Below are 24,749 nucleotides of genomic sequence, written 5' to 3'. Positions count from 1 at the left end.
CCCACAGGGGCTGGGAGCAGCCATCTTTGTTTATTTCTCTCGCGTCAAGAGGCAAGTACCGACTCTACCGAGGCTAGACAACTCGCGCACCGTCTAGAGGTGCTTCTAGGCACTAGGGAAATAACCCAATAAGGCAGCCCCTCCACCGCCCTTGTGGTACTTGCTTCTCCTTTGGAATTTCAATGTAATGGTCTATGGTGGAAGGTACAGAGAGGCCAAGGGTTCGTTCTTTTAGAAAACTTGGTAGCTTCGCCCAAAACAAATATGGAATGGAGGTTCCCACGAACAAGAAAGAAAAATTCCATTTCCATTTTAAAGATATGTATGTGTATATATAGATATATATAGAAAGAGAGAGGAGAAAAGCGTGGTTTCACGGTACCTGACATAAGGTTATAAAATAATGCCCACTATAAGTTAGAATGCGTATATAACAGGCTTAGCATTAACGAATATGTCACGCAACTTTTAGTAAAACTCGAGCTATATTGTAAAGACGCGTACTAGATGGGGGTATGAATTAGCGCGAATTGTGCTAGGATACCAGCCAGCATCATGGCGAAAGGGGCGGAGCTAAGCTTAAAATTACTCAGACTCTGTACGTCGGAGAAGGGACTGCCAAATTGTAATAGTATTAAAGTGTAAGGTTAAGCGATGCAATTAATGTTGGACTATCTTCTCAGTTTAATCATGTAGTAAATAATTTTTACGTGAGTTTACTTATGGGAAAGGTGTATGTTATAAGCTTATATAGTCCAACTTCTTTCGGTATGTAGATTCTGACTTGTTTTTTATTATTATTCTTTTTTTTCCTTAGCCTTAAGGTGACCCTGGCCATAATACGTACATTTTTGAATATTGCATTACTTCATTCTATTAGCGCGAGTTGGTTTCGAATTCCCCGGACTGAATTTATATAAGATAGACTCAAGGTCTCTTCAGACGATACAACTTTAGCATTTTTCAGTCAAGCGAGTTACTCAGGTTAGGTTAGAAGTTTGAAGGAGCTCGCTTTGCAACGAAAGAGTTCGTATTTTGATTCTAGTTGAGTCAAAACTTCAACAATGCTGGTATCGTCTGAAGAGGCCTTTGTAATTCGATTATGCCGATAAGCAAAACATCGGTACACGTTAAAATAACTGAAAATGAGCCAATCATAATATTCTATTATATTTATTCTAAAAAGTTTGGATAACATTAATATTTGCTGCCATATACTGCTCATGCGCAGTTACACTGTAGATTCTAAGGCTTCTTATACATTACTAACTGGCCCATCGAGGTTGCTTCAAGATGGCAGTATAAAATGCTTAAAATGTAAATGAGATTTGTTACTTTGTCCGTCCGTCAATCATTTTTTGAAAGATTTCTCAAAGAATTTTTTCGGAAGTTACTTTTTTATGGAAATTGATGTTCGTCGAAAGAAGCTTTTCGTGTATTTTCTTACCTTCTTGTCTATATTTTCATATCAGCATAAATTCTGTTCTTTGACGGGATTCCAAATAATTCCTTTGTTTCTTTGCCTCAAAATACCTTGACTATATATATCAATATTATTATAGCTCAGGTCTAACCTAACCTTTGACCCCGAGCTTCTAGGAATTAGGTAGGCGTACGTGCGTGGTGGCTAGTAAATACTTTAATATCTTAAGTGTACTTGCCCATAAAGATTATTATGATCTTTACCATACGCCAAGTTTCAGTTTTAAAAATGTTTTCGCCAAGTTTGGCGCCAACGACCGTTCTGATTTTCTACAATATTATTACTGAGAAACATCAGGGTTTAAGCAGGGTTTGTACGGAACCTGGATAAGTCAGGGTTTCAAATTAATTTCCTAAAAAGTCGGGGATATGTCAGATATTTCGTTGGACATATCAAACCATGCTTCGACTTCGAGCGATGCTAAATATGGGCCAGGTGTGATGAAGTGGGCTTCAAATGGACAGGGATATTGGCACCATTTGTTAAGGGTTATTGGCACTATTTGTAAATTCAGGGGCGTGCCAACATGAGCCAAAATTTTCTACTGGAGCGGGGGCAAAATGGCTGCCTAATGTTAAAGTCCCATAGAGTCGAAAATTTGAGCGGGGGCCTTCGCCCCCGCTGCCCTCGTAGTTGGCACGCCCTGATTTGTTAAGGGATATTGGCACCATTTGTTAAGGGATATTGGCACCATTTGTTAAGGGATATTGGCACCATTTGTTAAGGGATGTTGGCACCATTTGTTGAGGAAATAAAGTTTCAATATAAAAATTTCCTCCGAACGCTGTAAAGTATTACTGGCGACAACTTATTATAATTTTACGGCAATTTAATATCGTGTTTACAATTTTTCTGAAGATATTGGTGAGAACGATCATTCAATATATATTTTTCCGATCCGTCCTGATATTCGAAGATATTTTTAGAGATAAATACTTCTTTCTGTTGGGGTCCTTTCCTTTTGGAACCAACCAAACCTTTTATGTTCCGCAAATAATTTGAGCGGCGGCGCTATTTCCTTTCAAAGGTCAAGGGCCAGGCGCGTACACTCGTTTTATTACTGAATGATGTAGTTTCCACCCACTTCGACGAAAAGAAAACGACTTGGATAAAAATCTATAAATCATTATGTATATATTCTAGAGGGGACATATTTCTTCCGTGTAGAAATAAAATAATTTCCATTTAAACGTAGCGGCCGTTAAAGGGCGGTAAAACCGAGTATACAGGGTTGTTCCAAAGAAGGGTGCGGTATGGTCGAAGTGAATTGCATGAATTTAATGGAACATTTTGAGTTGAAATGTTGTATGACATTTTTCTACAACGCAAGTTATGATTAATGCATTTTAGCATAAGTTAATAAGATATGTTCCTTCCATAAGTATGACACTTCATATGCATCGTAATCCAAGAGACAGCTCGATCTAGTACGAGAACAGTAGAACCACAAGCGAGAATTTAAGTACTACACTCGGTGGTTAATTTTGCAGGACTTCCATCTTCTTATTTAGACTGTACTAAGCCTTTGACAGCGCCCCAGTCACCAGGCGTCGTTTTACCTCGAATCTATGACCTACCTCAGTCACTTCATAAATGACAAGCTCCAGTTTGTAACCAGTGACAAACTTATGCAACAGTTATGATTTTAGGGATAACCCCTTAAAAGAAAGTAAGAAACTGAAGGGGTCATCCATAAAACACTCCAATGATCACAACTGGTTTAGGGGGTGTCCCTTATGGGGGAGGGGGACAAAATTTCATAGAAGTATAGAACATTTTAGACTCAAAACCACCCTAGAACCGTCCCACTGTTCTTGCGTCATACGACCATCCATCAATCCATTTTTGGAACACTTTGTACTAGAGAAGTGGTATCACCTATTTACCTTTGACTACAATTCCATCTATGGGTAGTTAACATTATACGCGACCACTAACTAAGTACTATGTTTAAAAAAGTATCGTACGGTTTTACCAAACCTAGCTTACTCTTGAATTATTTCCCGTGGAGATGTGTTAATTTTCATTCTGGTGACGACTCGATTAACGTACACTGACAGCTGACTTAAACGCGCGGCATTCACGCGATTCTCGTTTAACAAAAGAATAATTAGGGCGTGCGGGTATCTATAGTTATCTATCTAGCTCGCTCTAGCTCCGGAGCTTTTCTTAATTGAATTAATTACAGGCACGGATCCAGAGGCGTTACGCGGCCACAAATTGTAAGCGTGGAACAATACCCCGCTTCTTATCACCCCTCAAACCGCGCTAGATACCACCACCAACTGTACGCGAGCCTTCTTCCAAACCCAACGGAGCAACAATTTTGTCTATTTATAGCTTCACCAAAAACACTTTCACATTTTTTTTTATTCTTCTAATACACATTCGCGCCAATTTTAAACGGATTAAGTCTAATCTTGCCATCAGATTGATTTTGGTACCAGCTCCCCCTAGTATCGTTGGCTAGAATGTAATTAGGGCTAGCGCCTAGCCTGTATCGTGAAAGAAATTTACCTCACATGCAAAAAATGAAATGGTTTTCTTTTTTCAAAAATTAATTACCGGAGCTCTGGTCGATTTTTTGGGGTCCGAAGTATTTAGTAACGTGGGAGAATTTTCTGACCCTTAATTTTAAATTATAAAACGTAGGTCAATAAGATAAGATTGACGTTTTTTTTTTAATAAACATAATGGATATAAATAGTCAGTCAAGTCAATCATCTAACCCCAATTTAAGGAAAATTATATACGCGATGATCTTAATGGATCAATTTTCTACTTGGGTGGCGCCTTCGAGTCCTGTCACCACCGAACATTTTGACGATTCAATTTAAATCATTGCTTAAATTGATTTCAAAATCGTATGGCCAATTATCTATTGCTTAACTGAACAATCATATTGGCTAAGAACAATTACTTGTCAATGTTAGTCGTATACTTATGTAAGGGACCTAGGTATTTAATAGGCTTATGATTTGACCCTAAAATGCGACCGCTATATTTTAAAACCTCGGTTTGTTATTTTTTTCGTGAGAAAATCTATGATCTTCCTCGGGTCGGGTATGTCCACGTTTTAGAACTCTATACCATCCATATTTGGATCTACTATATCTAAGTCCGCCTAGCCTTTGGCTTTATTGAATTGAACTATTTTGACCCCATTCTGTCTGGTGCCTTTGGAAAACTTTGACAAAATTTGGGATGTGGAAAAAGCTGCAGCTAGTGCATGCGACGGTACTATTTGAGTTTGATACTCTTTATAAATCGTTCTCCTCTTGGTCTACGATTCTTTCATCTTTTGGCTGGATGCAGTCACCTTTTGATAAAATAGGGGTCCCCGCAGTGTCTGTGTCCCATCCATACGTTCTCGGTCCCCTCCCACTATAGTATATAGTCTCTCGGTGTCTTGGTCCCTCTCACCCTAGCTCCTTCTAGCTCTTCCATTATAGTCTTTGATGAGGTGGGTATAGAACTTGGAATAAGGCAAGCCGCTGGAACCAACCAAGAACTCCGTTGTTCCATCGACCGCTGGAAGGGATAGCTCGCTGCCGAACCACCATCTTAAACACACGGAAAGCGCTTAGCCAAGATACCAAATAGATACGTGGGTTGGCTATAGACTAGGGTAGACCAGAAACCAGTGCAGAAGTTATTATAATCGAATCTTTAAATCGGGTCAAGTCCGTTTGTACGATTGAAGTCTGTCTAACATTTATTACCATCCTCGTTATTACATCTGTGTTGTTTTTGGTTATTCAAAGCGGTCCTTAATCGTTAATCACTTGAATACAAGTTTATATCCTTTCGTTTAGCGCTAATCTTACGCTGACCGGGGAAGGAAGGGAGATCGGAAGTAAGGGACATTCAGCCGGAAGTGATTTTTTTCCTAGCTCTATTATTCAAAATGTAGGCCTATGCCTATACTCTTGACTTATAAGGGGTTTAGATCATACGACTTAGTAGTTAGCACGCGCTGTCTAAGACGCTAGTGAACTTTATATTAGGCGTATATACGAAAGACGGATTATGTCCTTAAACCTAATCAACTAGAAGATGCATGCTAACACAATACACACCTCAGAACTTAAGTAATGACTATACTGGGATCAAGTGACATAACGCTAATAAACCCCCAATTGTTAGAAGTTGAACACCACACCTTAGTGTTAATTTGCAGGGACGTTAATTTAATTAAGTTCTAAGTAGTAGCTACACACTAACTAAAGATTTGACTACAATCCGTTGAATGAGATGGCTGTCACCCATATACAGAAATGTAACCAAATTAAACCTTTACTTACAAATGGGAAGTTGTCGAACAGTACATTTCTATATTCAAATGTTTAGTATAGTCTGCTATCACGAACATTCTCGTGACGTCACACCCTCCTATCCCCTACCTTGGTTTTTGGCGATTATATTGGAAGTCGTCAGCTCTATCCTGCTTGATCAATCGGCCATGTTGCTATTGATTGAACATGCCCTCGTCCTCCATCTTTTAAAAATGGCGGTCCGATGACATGTCCGGTAATGGTTCTGTCTACTCCTTGGGAAGGAAAGGGAATTGGACTCCCTTTAGCGCCTGATTTGTTGCGTTGCACTATTGGTCCACCATAATAACATCGGCTTTTTTTGGCGGGAAAGAATCCATTTGATGTGGGCCTGTGGCTGGCTGAATAGAAGGAAGCGCGGGTCCTTTTGGGAATTGGGCACAAGAAATTGTAGTGATTTTTCGCGAATGGCTCCAATATATTGGAAAAGAGGCGTGGTGTCCAACCGAAAGAAAATAAACCCAAAGTCCCTTGAGAAGTACATATTCGAAAATTGAGGCAATTTTAAAAATCATTTGATTCGTCAAATTGCCGATGACAAAATGTCAGGAAATCAAAGTAACATTGCCACTCTATTTATTTCCGCTTCAATTCGTTTTCATTTTATTTGCGTACTTAATAATAGTTAATTTTAAGCGTAATAATTAACGTTAAATAAGAAAATTAAGTGGAATTTATTATACAGCTATAAAGATATTATATTTTTTTTTAGCCTAAAGAGATTACGTATGATATGTGGAAGAGCGGTTGGTAAAGCCGCGTTCTCACTATAGAGACCCGTCTCTTTCAGTTTCAAACCATCCCTAGTTGAAACCCTAAGGACTTTGGTGCAGGACTCAGTAACTTTGAAGCCCCGTCTCACGTCTTTCAAAGTCTGTACAGTCAGGGATAGATTTAATTTTAGAAGTAGGAATGGAGAACAGAGTATAATGTGGGCGCGCGTCAAGGTCCAGGACCACCTTCCACATATGAATGAAGAGGCGGGGCGTCATAGCGACAGAGGTAAAAAGGAATTACGTATTTAATGCCGTCCCCGTCAGTAACGTCATCAAAATGTAGTTTAAGTGAGCCAATAAGATAATTTAAACTTTTCGTCAATACGTGTTGGAGGGAGGGGCTCTATACTGGGTGGTCTATGAGTCGGAATAACTGAAGTAAATACTAACCGTTAGACTCCATTCCTACTTCTAAAATTAAATCTATCCCTGGTATAGTGTAAACGCGGCTTAAGCGAGATAACTCCAGGAAGTGTGGCATCTGAGTATATAGTCCGGGGTACGTCCCTTTAGGGCCCGCAGACTAAAGTTTGATCTATAAATGTTCGCAGCAAGGCTCAGATCCTTAAGCCTGAGCTGTTCGCGAACTGTTCGTCACTCGGTTGGGGGCGCTAGCTGCTATAGTTGCAGGGCTTTGAGCGGCTTCGCGCTATTTTAGAGCCGAAGGAGCAGCTAGCATTCTTTAGTTGAAGGAGAACGCGCGCTTATGAGAACCGGAATCGAGTCATTATACATAGCAGCTTGTTGAATCTCTCAATTTGTTTTGTAACATTTTCAAGTTTCCTCAACGTCTAATTAAGTTTTGACAAAACTTTAAATTTAATTCGATTATATATTTTTTTAACGAGAAACTAAAGTTTTAATTTGGTGATTGCGTTTATGCCATAAAAGGTAGGAGAAAATGTTTATTTCAACTTCAAGTGTTAATTGTTTTAAATAAGGTTTGAGACACTCTTATAAGAGTGTTAGTATTTTATTAGAGATCTAGACGAGTTTATGTGATAGCCCTATTTATTCCTTTTTAAATGATACTAAATGCTTGGAGTTACACTCAGAAATCTGTACAAAAGAAATTAGCAAATATTATTGGGTTACTTCAAGTCCGTGTGACACCTCCCACTTTGGAGTGTTATAACTCTGACTCTATAAGAAATACGGATTAGTCTTTTGAGTATGGTATAGCCCCATTTATCCCTTTTATAACGATACCCAATATGTGGGGGTTATAATAATCAGGAGCTGAGTAACTGAGCAAAAATGTCTTCTAACCCCTCTTCTTTAAAATCCCCTTAAATGCGTGACACTTTGAACCCTCGTAACTTTGGTTCTACGAGAGATACGGGGAAGCCCTTTGAGTATGTTATAGCCCAATTTCTCCCCTTTCCAACGATGCTAATTACTTGAGGTTGCAATAATCACGAGCAGAGTAATTGAGCAAATTAGGAAAAATTACCTCTAACCCCTCTGCTCCCAAATTCCCTTAAATTAGTGACACTTTGGACCCTCGTAACTTTGTTAACGGGGAAGCCCTTCGAGTATGTTATAGCCCCGTTTCTCCCTTTTTCAAAGATACCCAATACTTAAGTTTAAAACAATCAGAACCTTAAGAAATAAGCTGGCCAAAACTCGTAAACTTCTCGATTCTGGGAAATACATTACTTTCAATATCCCTTTGCCACGATTCTAAACTTTGGGTTTAAACTTTCATGACATTAGAATAAGCGATTGCTTTTATGTTGAAGATTGAGAGAAGGGGATAGGGGGTAGGGTTAAGCATTGATGTGCGCGAGCAATGCATGCTGGGTAGGGAATATATTTAAAGATTGTCACTGGCGCGTGTTGTGCTTCTCTAGATCCGAAGTTCTTTCTAACCTTGCCAGATATAAATATCTTATCCGTTCGGATAAAAGCGCTGTCGAGTGCCAAACCAACGTAACACGAGAGGGGATAGACACTCGGTATACTATAAGGGAACTACGCCTTATCTTTAATTCAAACAACCTACCAGAATACGAGAGTGAATAGCCCCTTGTTGTAACTTATCCTATACAATTACAATTGTATAACCCGGACGGAGTTCTTGCAACGAAAACTTCGTCGTTAAGAGTTCGAAATTGAAGTAAAATTAAAAAAAAAAGAACAGGTGTTTGGACGCCGCCGCTAATCTCGCGGAAATCGGTTCCCACACCTTTACCTCTCGTCGGTAGATTTGAAAACTTAATTTTTTCTGTAGATTTTCAAATCAAATTTTCAATATCAAGTCGTAAAATCTAGAATAGACAATATTTACTTAATGTATTAGAGACAAACCTCTATGCCAAGTGCGTGTTTTAGTCTATTATTGGCCTACAAGTTAAGAGTCAACTTGCTTGTGTCAACATAAAATTATCGTATTGGGCAAAGGTCAGTTAGATCAAATTATATTATAGCTATTTGAAATTTAAATTAAAAACTAACACGGAAAGAAATTAAGATGAGTCTTTTAGTCTATTATTGGCCAATAATAGACTTCCTGGAGTCAACATAAAATTATCGTATAGGGCAAAGGTCAATTGGATCAAATTATATTATAGTTATTTAAAATTTAAATTAAAAACTAACACGGAAAGAAATTAAGATGAGTCTTTTAGTCTATTATTGGCGAGGGGTCGGTCATTCATGAAATCCCGTACACTTCCCGTGAAATCCAATTTAAGAAATCCGAAATCAATGCTGATTTCGAAATCAAATAAAAAAATCCGAAATCAGCAACGAAATCACAAAATCAGTAAAGAAATCATAAAATCAGTAAAAAATCAACATATAAATCACGAAATCAGAAGCGAAATCACAAAATCAGACGCAAAATCAGTAAAGAAATCGTGAAATCCATTACAAAATTCACGAAATCCAAAATCAAAAGAAATCACAAAATCCGACGAAATCACGGGGAAAATCTCAAAATCCGAGGAAATCAGGCGAAAAACCTCAAAATCCAACGAAATCAAGGGAATTATCGCAAAATCTGTCGAAATCACGGTAAAAATAGGAAAATTCGACGGAATCACGGGAAAAATCTCAAAATTCGATGAAATCCATTGGATTTTATCGAATTCTGAAATCAAACGAAATCCGACGAAATCAAACGAACTCCGATGAAATCAAATGAAATCCGACGAAATCAAACGAAATCCGACGAAATCAAACGAAATCCGACGAAATCAAATTGGATTTCGAAATCCCGTACACTTTTTCCTAAACGTCCGACCCCTCGATTATTGGCCAATAATAGACTTCCTTGAGTCAACATAAAATTATTGTATAGGGCAAAGGTCAATTGGATCAAATTATATTATAGCTATTTGAAATTTAAATAAAAAATTTATTCGGAAAGAAATTAAGATGCGTCATATTTTGATTATTAATCGGCCGAATTAAATTAAAGATTGGCAATTTTGGAATTAAACATTATTGGCAAACGCCGAATTAAGAAGCTATATATAGCTTGTCTTTGACATTCATAATTCTTGAATGCCAAGGAATTCCATAGCACCATCAATAATATATCGTAAAAATTTTTAATATACGAGATCTTATCGGAATTTCCTGATATATTTTTTTGACGCCGATATTCTTGTTATATTACGTATTATATATTACAGCGCCTTGTTGTAAAGCGTGATTTATTGATAAAGTATTAAGTGTCGCGAGATTAGATCCATCCGTTTTAATTTTATTTTCCAATTAATTCCTAAGGGTACGCACTCGCTGCTTCATCGAAATGCGATACGTCCTACAATATAATTATATAGATATATATATTTGAGACGATATCGGTTGACTCTAAGCTAGAATACTAATGCGGAGGAATACGTTGTGTTAAAGTATAAAGTACAGTATACTCCAATATAAGAATGAATCTCTATTGAGTTTGAAGGTTTTTGCATTGTTTATGGAGTAGTTAGTATGGCAACTGATTTTTATGTTTCGGTTCGTAAAATACTTATATTCGGTTTAGAGCTTAGTTTATAACTATTGGTGTTGTACATACAGGGTGTTTCAAAAATGTATGACGCGGTATAAATCGAACTACAGTTGGTTTTGGTTTTCTATTAGCGATTTTTGAGTCCAAAATATTTTATCATTTTACGGATAACCCCTTTAAAATAAGTGAGATTCTTTAAACTCCTTAAATAAATAATCCAAGGTTACAACCGCTAGGAATTACGGATGCTAGTTTTATCTTTTTCCCCAGAATGCATTGCATAATGAAATTTACTTTCACAGCTGTTGCGTTGCGTATATACGTCTGTGTTAAAGAATTCGCCTTTTCTTGTTGCAAACTAAATTAACGGTTGCGCTTGATAAAGCAAATTTTTGTTTTTTTACTTAACGCTCTTCATCGTCGCCTGCGCAAATCACGTTCTACTTACTTACTATAAGAGAATATACAGGGTGTAACTTTGCCAGCAGAAGGAACACTCCCCAAATATGTTATGATCATTAGAGTTTTACCGAAAGGCAATGTTATAAGTAGTCATAAGTAAAAGGCCAACAAACTTCTGTTAGGGGGCGTACCATCACACCCTGTATGTATCAGAGTATATCGAGTTTTAGTAGCCACTGGATTTATTGAATAGGTATGGACATTGCGTGTATAAAAGTTATATAATATATCTTAGCCTTGTTGGATAAGAAATGATGGGGGTGTTTTTTCTTTATTTGCGCATGCCTTCCTTGAGTTCCTTCATAGCTAGCTATAGCAAGGCGTCGAAAAGTGCTCTATGAAGACGGCCTGGATATGCTTGACTGTACCAAAAGTAGCCTTATCCAAGTTCTAAGTTATGATATGTATTGTATATATATCGTCGTATATGCATGCCTAAGGCGTAGGAAAAGAGGCCTTATGCCGGTTGGATCGAGGCAGGTATACAACCCATAGCGAGCCGAGGTCTCAGGTCAGTCAGGCCTCTGAGAAATTGTTATTCAAAGGAAGTTCGCGTCGTAGGCCTATACATTTATTCAAAGAATTTCTGTTTTTGAAGATTTTTTCTAAAATCGAAACGCAGTCCACACAATTTATTGTCAATCTCGACACTATTTCGGTTGGTCTTTGCGGTTTCCGCTCGTAATGGTTTAGAAATCCATTATTGTAAAGTTAGCTTATGCAAAATTTCTCTCACCTAATTAGTTTTAAACAGGACCTATACGAATTAGGAAGTTAAAATATTTTGTCCGCCTTCAAATTAGCATATAAACTGCATGTGTACTTTTGAAATCATTAATTTCTCGTAAGCGACCTTGATATGCCAGAAAACAATACTGATCCTTTACCTCCCTATCTCTGTATAGCTTTTAAGCAAATTTCTGCTCCCTTGGGTCGGCTCCCCTAATATATTGGCTAATCTTTTGCACACAAATTTTAGCGTTACCAAATGTGGGTGGTAACCAATCAGAACTAAGCTGACCTTGATATAGCATAACCCTCCGTAAGGTTTAAGCTAATATCGGATTCGGCTCCCATGGCTCCCCTAACGTACTGGCTAACCTTCTCAACACCAATTTTAGCGTTACCAAACTACAGCCGAGACTCGGTCGGTTTAAACAGTGAGTTCACTGAATATGGTTTACTATAGAGAGCTTTCAGATGGGATAGTAGTACGTCAAACCCTCCCAAGTCTTGCCGCTGTTCTGGTAGCCATATTAGGTGGTCTCAGCTTCATTCCTGCTTTAAACCCACCAATATGGCAGCGTAAATTATGTCACGAGACTCAGTTCCTCCACCAACGGAAAGCTGCTCTATACTGTTTGACGGTCATGGCGGTCAGTCAAGTCAGTTGATAGGCTTTTGTTTGGTGTTTGTATTCATACATCTCCTAGGCGTTTGCACATTGGCACTACACGCTAGATCCTGTTTTATGACGTCCTTGTACACATCTAGGCATATTGGAAAAGCGGTGCGCCTTAATTCATATTGACGTTTCCCCTCTAGCTCAATATAATAACAATAATAGGTAACATCCCTTTTGCTACGGCACTATGTATGTACTTCTTCAATCTTATATACGCTCTATATCCAGTACAGGGTGTAACAAAAACGGGTGCAACAGGACCAAATGGTTCAGTCGAAAATAAAACAGTGGGCACACCCGTAACGCGAGTTATGAACATTGGAGACTTAATTTCACGGATAATCCCCTTAGGATCGTCTGTTCAGATTCTTAAGGGGTCAGCCATAAAACACTCCAATCTTCATAATTTATATCTTGCGTTAGGGGTATCCCTTTTGGGGTTTTAAAATGTCATAGACGTATATATATGGAACATTTTCCACTCAAAATTTACTACCCATAGAACCCTCCCAATATACTTCACTCTTATTTTTAGATCACCCTGTACACGCTCTTACAAGAATATCCAATATTGCCTATAAAAAAAGCGTAAGTCATAATATAGCCATGCATGTTGTATGATTGGACAACCTTATAAAATATCCATGCTGCTTCGCCAGAATAAGGTAATGTCAGATCCCTCGCCTTTGGTATTATAAGCACTATGAGGAGTTAACGTAAGCCGCCATCACTCTGTAATACCGTCAACTCAATCAATATATTCATAGACTTACCCTTAAAGGGATACTAAACCGTATTATCCCACGATAACCAAAGTTTAGAGTAATGGCAGAACTTTCCCGGCCTTGACTAATTTATATGGAGTTATAACCTGGGGTGCCACTACTGCTGGAGTATCAACTCGATATATTGACACTAAAATACTTTTACTCTTCAGGACAGATGGACCCTAATCAGGGACATATAGGTGTTCGAGGACCTGACCCCCCATATTGTGTTCATAGTGTCTTAACTTAGATTAGGTTTAATATTAAGAGATACAGGGACGACCTTTGAGTATATTATAGTCCTATTTTTGTCCTTTCCAACGATACTAAATACTGGGGATTACAACAATCAGGGACCGAGTAATTAAGCAAAATGTTCATAAACATTCCCTCTGTTAAGGGTTAGCGCAAAATTAACCATTCTATAAACTTTCACGAAAATGTATTTTTAACATCCAAATTGGGAAAGAATAGAAACATATTCTAATAAAAAAGAGCACATCGGATTACTAAAATAATGACTTCTCTACTAGCTACTTTAAAAAAAACCAACCAAGTTTTAATTGTTAATTAAGTCTTAATTAGGCTTAACACGTTGTAGGCCTTTTTTTCAGTAAAACAAATTCTACAATTATTATTTTTTTCTTCTTTTTCAAACGTGACTCTAGTCCCAATCAACTACTTCGTAGTTTTTTTTTCTAAAAAGCTCCTGCAATAAAAGTTAATTATTATTTTTTGCAACCGAAGCATATGCTTGCCTAACTATTTAAACACGCATTGAGTTCACTGAAAGGATTTAATAGAACATAATAATTTTAATTGCCTTATATTTTGGTATTGTAAGCTCTCGTTCATGGAGTTTTCTTGCATAAAATCCTCGTTACGTCACGTGATATTAAGGCATCCTTTTAGCCTCATCTTATTTATGTGTATATCTAAGATGAGGTTATTATAGCTTGCCTTGCGATTGAAGTGTGGCGGGTGGTATAGAAGAGGTGCAGTGGTTGCTTCGTCAGTTGGAATCTGGTTAGGGTTCCCACTGTCTCAAGAATCTGACGTTTGTGGTATTCGCGCTCGTCTGTATAGTCAAACCTGAAGATGCTAGGCCTAGTAAGGGATGGAATTATATTTCCCTTCTCGTGTTGAGAAATTTCAGAGAAAATTAATTTTCTCGTTATGCTAAAGGGAGCCACGGTTAAAGGTAACGCGTGCATCGAGAGGCTAATCACTAAAACTTCTCTAAGTCTAATAAGGGTTAGCCATGGATAGATTTAATTTTAGAAGTAGGAATGGAGAACGGTTAGTATTTACTTCAGTCCGACTCATAGCCAAGTATAGAGCCCCTCCCTCCAACACGTAACGGAAAGTTCAAATTATCTTATTGGCTCACTTAAACTACGGTTTGACGACGTTGCTGACGGGAACGGCGAAAAATACGTAATTCCTTTTTACCTCTGTCGCTATGACCCGCCTCCTCTTTCATTCCCCTCCGTTCCGGGGAAGGGGGGTCCGGGACTTTGACGCGCGCCTAGATTACTCTGTCCTCCATTCCTACTTCTAAAATGAAATCTATCCCTGAATTAGCACTGTTAAAGGTAGCAGAACGAGGGGCTACTGACTCAAAATGTCTGTACGTCACTAGGTAATTGGAAGTTGGATAGTGTTTTTCTAATTATTAAGAATGGTATCTACACTATATGAGCTCAAGCTCTTGGGCCATCTTGTTAACTTTTGAAGATATTAGCTCTCGCGTTCGTATGAATGCTTTATAGGTTTAGCAATGTTATAGTACGGTATTTAATCATCTTAGTCCAAAATCTGGGGCGCACGGGTTCTCTCGTTAGAGCATTAGGCCTAAGGACGACTCGTTGCCTGCCGCTCTCCGTCCGGAACATTTCAATTGAGGAACTATTAAATAATAAGGTAACGTGCGCGAAATACGGAAGTGCATTCCCGGGCCCGTATAGGGGAGCTGTACCAGGTGGGACATAAGACGCCTGGTCCTCCTTTCCTCACTCCATATCCTACCAAGGCTTAATTACTCCAGAGTACCAATCTATAGTGAATAGAGCAGACGGACTCTGCTCGTTTATAAAGGGATCGACGAAACGGAAGACTGGACAATAATAATCATCTACTGCACTGCATAATGGAAAGTAGAACTATCTTACTAAACATAAGTTAACAACGACCGCTCTCCCAAAGTCTACACGCTTTATTCCTTTGTTGGAGATAGGTGCATGTCCGATTTGGGCAGGTAAATCTTAAGGTCCATTCAGATAAGAGTCGGTCGCGATGGGTGCGTTCATTTCCGTGTTCAAACGTTTGAGTAGACGCAGGGCCTTCGAAAGAGTTTAGGCCCCCGGAAAATTGAGCAAATCATGAGCCCCCACAAGGCAGCCCTACACGGGTCCTGGGAAAATTGAGCAAATCAAGAGCCCCCTCAAGACAGCCCTACACGTGTCCCGGGCCCCTAGAAGGTGCGGGCTCCAGGGAAACTGTCCCACCCTCTCGACGTCGGTACGTTCAGACGTTTGAGCAGACGACTTAAAACGAGTCGAGTATATGGTGGCTTTGTTACTTCTTAATAATTAATTCTTTGAAAAGATACGAACTTATATTTGTATTTGTTTCTGATATCTATGAGAAGCGTTGTTAGAGCATCTCCTCTGGAAAGGGGATAGCTCGTGCATAGGTTTAGCTCAGACCATAAAGTTTTGTCCTTATTGTTCCCATTTTGGTAGAACCCTTCTTTTTTCTCGTTCTTCTTAGACGCTTTCGCTTCCTCGCTTCGAATTTCGAAAGGTAATTAGATGATGGTGAGCCCGAGGCAGCCAGCCTGCAGCCTGTAGCCTCGTTGATGATTATAAGTACTTGTACAGAGTGTATATATACGCTAGCCGCTACTGAGTCAAAAAGGTCATAGGTTGTTAAATTAATTTTACCTACACAAATTTATTTTAAATTAAAAACCCATCGTTGCTTAAGTTACTTAACCATGTCAGAGCAAAAATTATATCAACAGAATTTCGTTATGCCTTTAAATTTAAAGTGAGAATAATTCACGACGTCTGTGGAACGGTGTTAAGGTTTAAACGCTCCCAGTGGTTGTGAAAGTGGTACCGTGGTAGGGGCCGGCCGCCTTCGCAACTTGGGAATTGAAAATTGATTCGGAAAGGACTTTTCTATATCGGCGTTATATCTTCTGGGAAGACTGAGTAAATATTAGACGACGCCTGATTGGATCGATTCCCGCAGATAACGTTTGAAGACTCTATACAGGGTGATACGTTACCTCAGTCAGTCTGGATACTTCAAATCCAACGCGTGGACGTACAATTAATTTCTATGGGATTTACACTTTCTCTACAAATCATTGGAGTGTTTTAAGGATGACCCCTTAACCTTAATTAGCATTGTCTTTTAGTTTCTTATGGGGTAATCGGTAAAATACTTCAATGATCGTATAACTTGTGTTAGGGGGTGTCCCTTGTTCCAAAATAAATGGCATAAAAGTTACATTTTCGACACAAAATCAACAGGAGTTCTTCTACTATGAATCTTTAACTTGCCATTTTTTGCAGGCCTTTCTGCTTAAATTAAAGGGGAGGAGATGTAGAAACTGTCACCCCTGACGTCATGCATAATGTATTTTAACTTGACGTAGCTAGTGACCTAAGCGCCCCTACCCCGATGTAAACAAGTTCTCTTTGCGTGTACGGTTGTCCTATATAAGTGAATAGCCAATGAAACCCTTAGAGGGAGGAGCGGGCGGTTGATTAAAGTTTTAAGCCCCTCCCCTTACCTTCAATCAGATATTAGTATGGGTTCTATGGCCTCTTTAAGATTCCAAGTAAAGAAATCTTTGTAATCCTGAAAACACGTACATAACCGTAAAATTACACTGTTTGGAACAACAAGAAGTGATATCTAGTTTATTAGGGATAAGGTATAAATTCGCCACATTTCCAGCTTTATCTCCAGTCCAAACGTAGGTCCGGAGTTAATCCCGCCTCTAAATTACAACCGACATCTCATTGGTTCTTGAAAACTCACGTCAGCGCGAATTACGTATTTTCCGATTGAGGAGAGGCGAATCAGCCCGGCCTCCTTTTACGTCCCCCATTGTATTTTGAAATGGGGACTGGGACTATGGCGCGCGAATACTTAGGTATCTTATACCTTCTCCCTAATAAACTAGATATAACTTCTTGGAACACCCTGTGTATTTCGATGCTATATTTATGTCATAAACATTCAAATATAATTCAATAATCTCTCTATTCTGAACCTATTTTCGACGCGTATAGACACTTGTATTCTGTCAAATTAATGTCTGCGCCGCCATTCATTCATTCATTCAGTCGTTGATTGATCGAATCAGAATTGATTTAGGATAAGTTGGTGGCCCGCTTCCTGCGCTGCAATGGCACGGCCACGTTAGTAACACTCGCCTTGGATCTATAGTAGTACCTTAAACTGAAATCTAATTACGATTGTTCAGTTCTGACGCGGCGCATTCTCTAATCCTGATTTATTCCATGAGCTGCAAATGCGGCTAGCGACTCGGTCGATCGATTGATACCCTATTTACATAGATGCCTAGATATTTTCAATTATTATAAAACTATATTTAGGTTTAGTTGGTCTTTTAGCGGTTAGTTTAATATTAATCTTTACCCACACAAAAATTTATTTTTGTTCAAAGCGGATTATTTTAAAACCCCCAAGTATTTAAAGTATCGTTGGAAAGATTAAATAGAACTATAAACAGAAGGGGATAATAATAGAAGAAGGATGCCACTCTGTATCCCGCCTCTTAATACTTTAGTTATGTCACGTGATTCCCCTTTTTGTTTGCTCTGCTGTTCATCGAACTTCAGATGAGCATCGTACCGAGCTAGGGTGAATTCTATAACTTTTTGGTATACTAAACCCTCAGCAATCAACCCACAAACCTTGATTGTCTTGACGTGGGACAAAAATCCACAAGCGCATGCGCCTGGCAAATAGTTAAGCGCTAATAGAGTAATGATGACTGAACTATTTATCGCGTATGTGATTCGGTTTAGTAACCTTGCTATAATAAATGTAAAATGATGTTGGGAAGTATCATGTTACAAGTACCCCGCTTTGTGATGGTACACTTCACTCGAAGAGAAGTATTATATACTTCTGCTATAGCATACTCAAAGGATTGCCCCGTATCTCTCATAGACTCGGACTTAAAAAAGGTGTTGCATATGTTAATCCTATGGTGAGGGCGAATACTTTGAACAATTCGCCTAATTACTCGGGCCCTGATTGTCGTAACCCCAAGTATTTAGCGTCATTGTGTAGAGAAGAATTGGTACTATCATACCCTGGAAGGGTACAATAACTACCCTTTTTAATTTTACACGTAATTTTAATTACGGTAAAATTTAAGAAACGGCACCAAAACCCCTGTCCCTGTCCCTGTCCCTGTCCCGGACGCGTCCGCGAAACGAACGCTTACGATGAGAGAGAGAGGGAAACCGGTCGCGTCCGCGAAACGTACGCTTACGATGAGAGAGAGAGATCGCTAGCGTACGCGGTGGCGATACGAAGCTCCGCGTAGAGAGAGAACTGCCTGCCTGGTATATTAGTGAGAGGGGGAAGAGGGAGAGGGGGCATCCCGCTCGGAGAGAGAGGAAAGAAAGGTAGTTTAAATCTCGCGGGAAACAAGATGATAATTTTCGTGCACTACTGCACTTTGTGCGCGTGATACATCAGAGATTATGCTGGATGGTTAGGTTAGGTTTCGTAAAATAGAGGGGACGCTTTACGGTCATAGTGATTTCTGGTTTAGGGGATGCAGGATTTTGTTTAAATACATTATTTGATTCGTATGGTTTTTAAAAATTATACTTTAGTGGGGTGCACAATTTAGTTTCATTAATATTATTTGAAATGTGACGTTATTAGAAATTAAAGGGATACACGATTGTGTTTCAGAAATGTTTTTAGTTGTACGATTTATTGGAAATCAACTATACGGGGGGTCACGTGAGCCGTGTATTAGTGAGAGGGGGAAGAGGGAGAGGGGGCATCCCGCTCGGAGAGAGAGGAAAGAAAGGTAGTTTAAATCTCGCGGGCTTTTTTGAGTGAAGGGAAACAAGATGATAATTTTCGTGCACTACTGCACTTTGTGCGCGTGATACATCAGAGATTATGCTGGATGGTTAGGTTAGGTTTCGTAAAATAGAGGGGACGCCTTACGGTCATAGTGATTTCTGGTTTAGGGGATCCAGGATTTTGTTTAAATACATTATTTGATTCGTATGGTTTTTAAAAATTATACTTTAGTGGGGTGCACAATTTAGTTTCATTAATATTATTTGAAATGTGACGTTATTAGAAATTAAAGGGATACACGATTGTGTTTCAGAAATGTTTTTAGTTGTCAACTATACGGGGGGTCACGTGAGCCGTGTAAAATTACTATTAAGGCCCAGCCCTTGGGCCATCTTGTTAATTTTACACGGAATTTTTCCGTTTAAAGTGCCGGACCGAAACGTACGCTTACGATGAGAGAGAGAGATCGCTAGCGTACGCGGTGGCGATACGAAGCCCCGCGTAGAGAGAGAACTGCCTGCCTGGTATATTAGTGAGAGGGGGAAGAGGGAGAGGGGGCATCCCGCTCGGAGAGAGAGGAAAGAAAGGTAGTTTAAATCTCGCGGGCTTTTTTGAGTGAAGGGAAACAAGATGATAATTTTCGTGCACTACTGCACTTTTTTAATTTTACACGGAATTTTATTCCGTTAAAATTTAAGAAACGGCACCATGCGCGTGATACATCAGAGATTATGCTGAATGGTTAGGTTAGGTTAGGTTAGGTTTCGTAAAATAGAGGGGACGGTTTACGGTCATAGTGATTTCTGGTTTAGGGGATCCAGGATTTGGTTTTAGATACATTATTTGATTCGTATGGTTTTGAAAAATTATACTTTAGTGGGGTGCACAATTTAGTTTCATTAATATTATTTGAAATGTGACGTTATTAGAAATTAAGGGGATACACGATTGCGTTTCAGAAATGTTTTTAGTTGTACGATTTATTGGAGATCAACTATACGGGGGGTCACGTGAGCCGTGTAAAATTACTATTAAGGCCCAGCCCTTGGGCCATCTTGTTAAAGATATCGTTCTGCTAGAGAGAGAGAAAGAGAGAGATAAGGGGTGTTGCACATCTCTAGGTAATTTGTTCAAGTCTCTAATTATAGTATCCTTTGATATGACCGCCGACAGCGAGCTCTGCAAAAGGCTTGAAAGTTTCACTTCGAGAAATTTAGTTACAGGAACTATTTTATTTCTTATATTGAGTTTTACCTGGGGTATCAATGCGCGCACGTGTTTACTTTCTACGTAACTTTGTAACATCGGAGTTGTTAATTAGATAGCCAGAGGCGGCGTTCAAAGTAAATAAACCAGAGATACCTTTGAAAATTAGGAAGGAATTCAGACTTTCACTCTGAAGTCAGTTCAACGAAGTAAATAAATCTTTCCAGCCTGACATATTTATTTATTGAGATGAAGCTTGTCGTCTGAGTACAGAGTGGTCTTCCCTAGGGTGGTAAAGCGTCATAGAGCTATAGAACATTTTCCACTCAAAATTGCCCACAGAAACCGCTATACTTTGGTCCTATAATTACAACTTTTCAATGAACACCCTGTGTATTAACTCTTTATTTATTGAGCCATAGTTGCACCCGGACTATTTTGTTTTAAATACCAGATTGAACGTTATTAATTAGTCCGCTTCAGCTTTGGATGTATCGTCAATCGCGAGTGAATATATTGGCTTCATTTTGAAAGGGTTGGAAAAATCGCCAGTGGCAACGTCACTGTGAAAATTCCAATTAACAGAAGCCGTTCGTAATTAAAGCTGCCTGGCAGCAACCAACCATAAGTTCATGAACATTTAAAAGTTTTAAAATAGTCTCCATTGTTGTCTCTTAGGTCAAAATGTCAAGGAAGTTTATAGAACATTTTAAGATTAAAATTGATTGCCCTTAGAACCGTCCCATTCTAATTCTTTTATGGTTTAATTACTTACAACACTATTAGTTAACTTACGATACCGTTAGAGCTGCAGCCGGGAGGGTTGGAAGTAAGGATATATATCAGAACTTATAAGTAGTCTTAACGAGGGAGCAAATTTATTGATCAGGACATATTCGGCCCTTAATTGCACAATCCTGAGATATGAAAAGTGTCTCCTCGGTGACACCACCCCTGGACTTGCGTACCACCCTTTCCTCCCTCCCTCCTATGGTTAGGGTTTGCCGCCTTCATTCTATAGCAACGCCTTAACACCCTCCCAACCCAAACCCATAACCCAATAATGTCAAGTCCATGAAGTTTACCAGGAAATACCCTTTATATTGATAGTGCATTCCATCGTCGGTATTGAAACAGTTACAACATTTTAACAAAAAAATATGCGTTTCACTCTCCCTTTACCATATATGAACTTTTTTATTTACAGTGAATTATTATACTAATTACAATAATTATATTTATAATATTACCTAAAATAATTGGCATTTAATCTTATATATAAATATTTCAGAAAGTTGTTTTTGTTTTAACAAGGAATAGATTTAATTTTAGAAGTAGGAATGGAAAACAGGGTAATCTGGGCGCGTGTCAAAGTCCCGGAACCCCTTCCCCGGGAAAGGGGCGCATGAAAGAAGAGGCGGGTCATAGCGACAGAGGTAAAAAAAGGAATTACGTATTTTTCGCCGTCCCCGTCAGCAAAGTCATCAAAACTATAACGTAGGCCCAGATAGCATTGATTAAACTACGTTATATTGAATTAACTGCGATGAAATAGACAGTTAAAACTTAGAGAATTGAATATCTCTAGAAGAATTTATTCCTGGGTTAGTTTAGGCTTAAGAGGTCCACTCTTAAGAGTAAGAAATAAACACCCCGTTCACTTCCGTAGCAAGCAAAAAAGTGTCTCTTTATTGTTAACATCCAAATACAATCTTTTGGGGGGCCTCTTCGTGGAAAAGTACCCCGAAGGGAAGGTATCTAAAAACAGGTCCGGTGCACGTGTGTCAATAAGAATGGGCTTGGTGAGTGAAAGGGTTTGAAATACATGTATCTAAGAGGGAAGGCTAGAGATACATGTATCAAGCTTGAAACGCCCGTTACATCACCCCCTCCCTACACGAGAGTTTGTCCCCTAAACTCTCAAAGAGTAGCAAGGTTTAAAGCTACCTAGGCCTGGGGTAGAAAAAAATAACCTAATATAGGGCTTCATCTTTAAAATGATGGGAATAAGGGACAATTACCGAAAACCTATATTCTGATGAGACTAGTTCAAAAGTAGCTACATTTTAAAGCTTACACAGGGTGCTAAAACGGTAATTAAGAAATCAATAGCCGTGGCACAATGCGAGAGGGGAGGCTTGAAAATAGTTGAATCTAGTAACCGTAGGATCAGAAAAATACACTTGTTTAACAATAAAAGTAATAACAGGTAGTAAACCGAATTCAAAAATGTTAACAATTAGCAAGGTAACGAATTAACAGGTAGTAAACCGAATTCAAAAATGTTAAAAATTAGCAAGGTAACGAAATTAACAGGTAGTAAACCGAATTCAAAAATGTTAAAAATTAGCAAGGTAACGAAATTAACAGGTAGTAAACCGAATTCAAAAATGTTAAAAATTAGCAAGGTAACGAAATTAACAGACAGTCATATTTACATAGATACGTTAAAGGCAATATGGCCGAAATATTGAATATTATGAACAATACATCAAAATATAAATGGGAAACACATAAACATATGTACAGAATATTTCCGAGGTTCAGATTCTAAGCCGAATATTTTGCCGGGGCGCGTACACTCTGGCGCAGCGACATGTTTCTATACCGCCTAGTCTGGATCCGAGTGGGAACGAAAGTGGAAATTGGTTTCTTAGCGCGGACACGTCGAATGGGTCGGTGACCGGAATCCGTTATTGGCTTAGGTGGCGGAAGCGAGATTGGCGCGTTTGAAAGGTCGGGCTCCCGAGAGACATATCGTTTCATGTTCTGAACATGACCTGTTCCAATAAGTTTACCGGACATGTCATGAACGTGGAAGTTCACTTTGTTGGGGAATTGGTCCCCAAGTTGTAGAGGACCTTCCCAAATATCCGCGAGTTTTGCATTGAAACCTTTCGAGGCGTCCGATTGGTAATGCGTTTTTAAGCAAATCAAATCACCTGGTTTCAATGTAATTTCACTTCTGTGTTTATCGTAGTGAGACTTTTGTTTCAATTTTTCTCGCGAGAGATGAGTTTTGACCTCCTCATTAATTTTCTCGAGTCGAGCTCTGGAGTTCTCGAGATAATCGGCTTGTTTTTGGGAGCGCGCCGGAGGGAGATTTCCTTGTAAAAACAGATCAAGGGGACCACATATTTTACGACTAGTCGCGAGTTCGAACGGAGTGAAACCAGTTGACTCATGGGTTGCACTGTTAATGGCGAAGGTGAAGTCCGAGATGTGTAAATCCCATTTTCTTTGGTCACCGTCGATGAATGCGCGCATCATTTGTTTTAAGTCGCGGTTGCTACGTTCCGTCGGGTTGGACTGAGGGTGATAAGTTGTAGTCCAACGTTGAGTCACGCCCCAAGATTTACAGTAGGAGTCTAAGTCAAGCGAGGTAAATTGCGAGCCTTGGTCGGATAAGAGGTATTTCGGGTAACCCCAAATGTTGAATACTCGGTCACGAAGAGTGGAAGCTATGACGTTTGTGGTAGCCCGTCGTATTGGAATAGCAGTCGTGAACCTAGTATAGCAGTCTATGACCACGAGGAGATATTTGTTTCCCTTCGAGCTAGGGTTGAAAGGCCCTTGTAAATCTGTGGCTAGCATTTCACCAGGGTACGAGGTCTGCGTTGAGACCATGTGGCCCATGGGTTTTGAGTTCCTGGGTTTAGAAACCTGGCACGTGTGGCAAGAACGGACGTAGGACTTTATATCGCGGTTCATCTTGTGCCAAAAAAGGTTGGCGGCGGCGCGAAGAGTCGTTTTTCTAATTCCAAAGTGACCGGAAAGGGGGTGGTCGTGTATTTGTTTCAAGAACTTGGTTTTCAAGGCTTCGGGAACCACGAGTTTCAAAATTTCTGTACCCTCGGGGTCGGTTGGTGGGCAAACGCGGTACAGGACTTCGTTTTGCAACGTAAAAAACTTAGAGACGTCGGTTTGGGTACCGGTTTCCTTTCCCTTGGCAAGTGCTTCAAATATTGGTATAAGGGAGGGATCGAGTTTTTGTTCCCGCGCGATTGTTGACCATTCCTCGAAAGAATCTAGTTCCAACGAGCAGACTTGGGGATATTCTTGGTTGGCGTCGCCCTCAAGACTTTCGACTAAGGTGCACAGTAGTGTTTGATCAGTCGCACTTGGAGGGACAGCGGCACGTGATAGTGCGTCTGGCACGGCGTTTAAGTTTCCGGCCCTATGTTCTATTGAAAATGGCATAAATTCTTGAAGACGGAGGACCCATCTGGCCAGGCGGCCTGTAAGCGAGAGTTTCG

At 39.4% G+C, this 24,749-nt stretch overlaps 1 protein-coding gene across 3 annotated transcripts in view; it reads left to right on the top strand.

Moving 5' to 3' along the window:
• LOC149654378 (FMRFamide receptor-like) overlaps positions 1-24,749 on the top strand; it is a 44,569-nt gene that overhangs the window by 4,721 nt on the left and 15,099 nt on the right. For 2 of the 3 annotated variants that reach the window (XM_089845841.1, XM_089845838.1), the window contains exon 1: positions 7,130-7,484. The exons of the other annotated variant lie outside the window; for it this stretch is intronic. The gene's annotated coding sequence lies outside the window, so the exon portion shown is untranslated. Of the gene's footprint in view, positions 1-7,129; positions 7,485-24,749 lie in introns of those variants that run through there. 3 annotated transcript variants of the gene reach the window in all.

Source organism: Phalangium opilio, unplaced genomic scaffold (genome assembly GCF_054372755.1).
Source record: "Phalangium opilio isolate 3A_F unplaced genomic scaffold, DU_Popi_V2 ptg000079l_1, whole genome shotgun sequence".
Taxonomy (NCBI): Eukaryota; Metazoa; Arthropoda; class Arachnida; order Opiliones; family Phalangiidae; genus Phalangium; species Phalangium opilio.
Note: the sequence above shows the minus strand (reverse complement) of the source record. Positions and strands in the feature narration are given on the sequence as shown.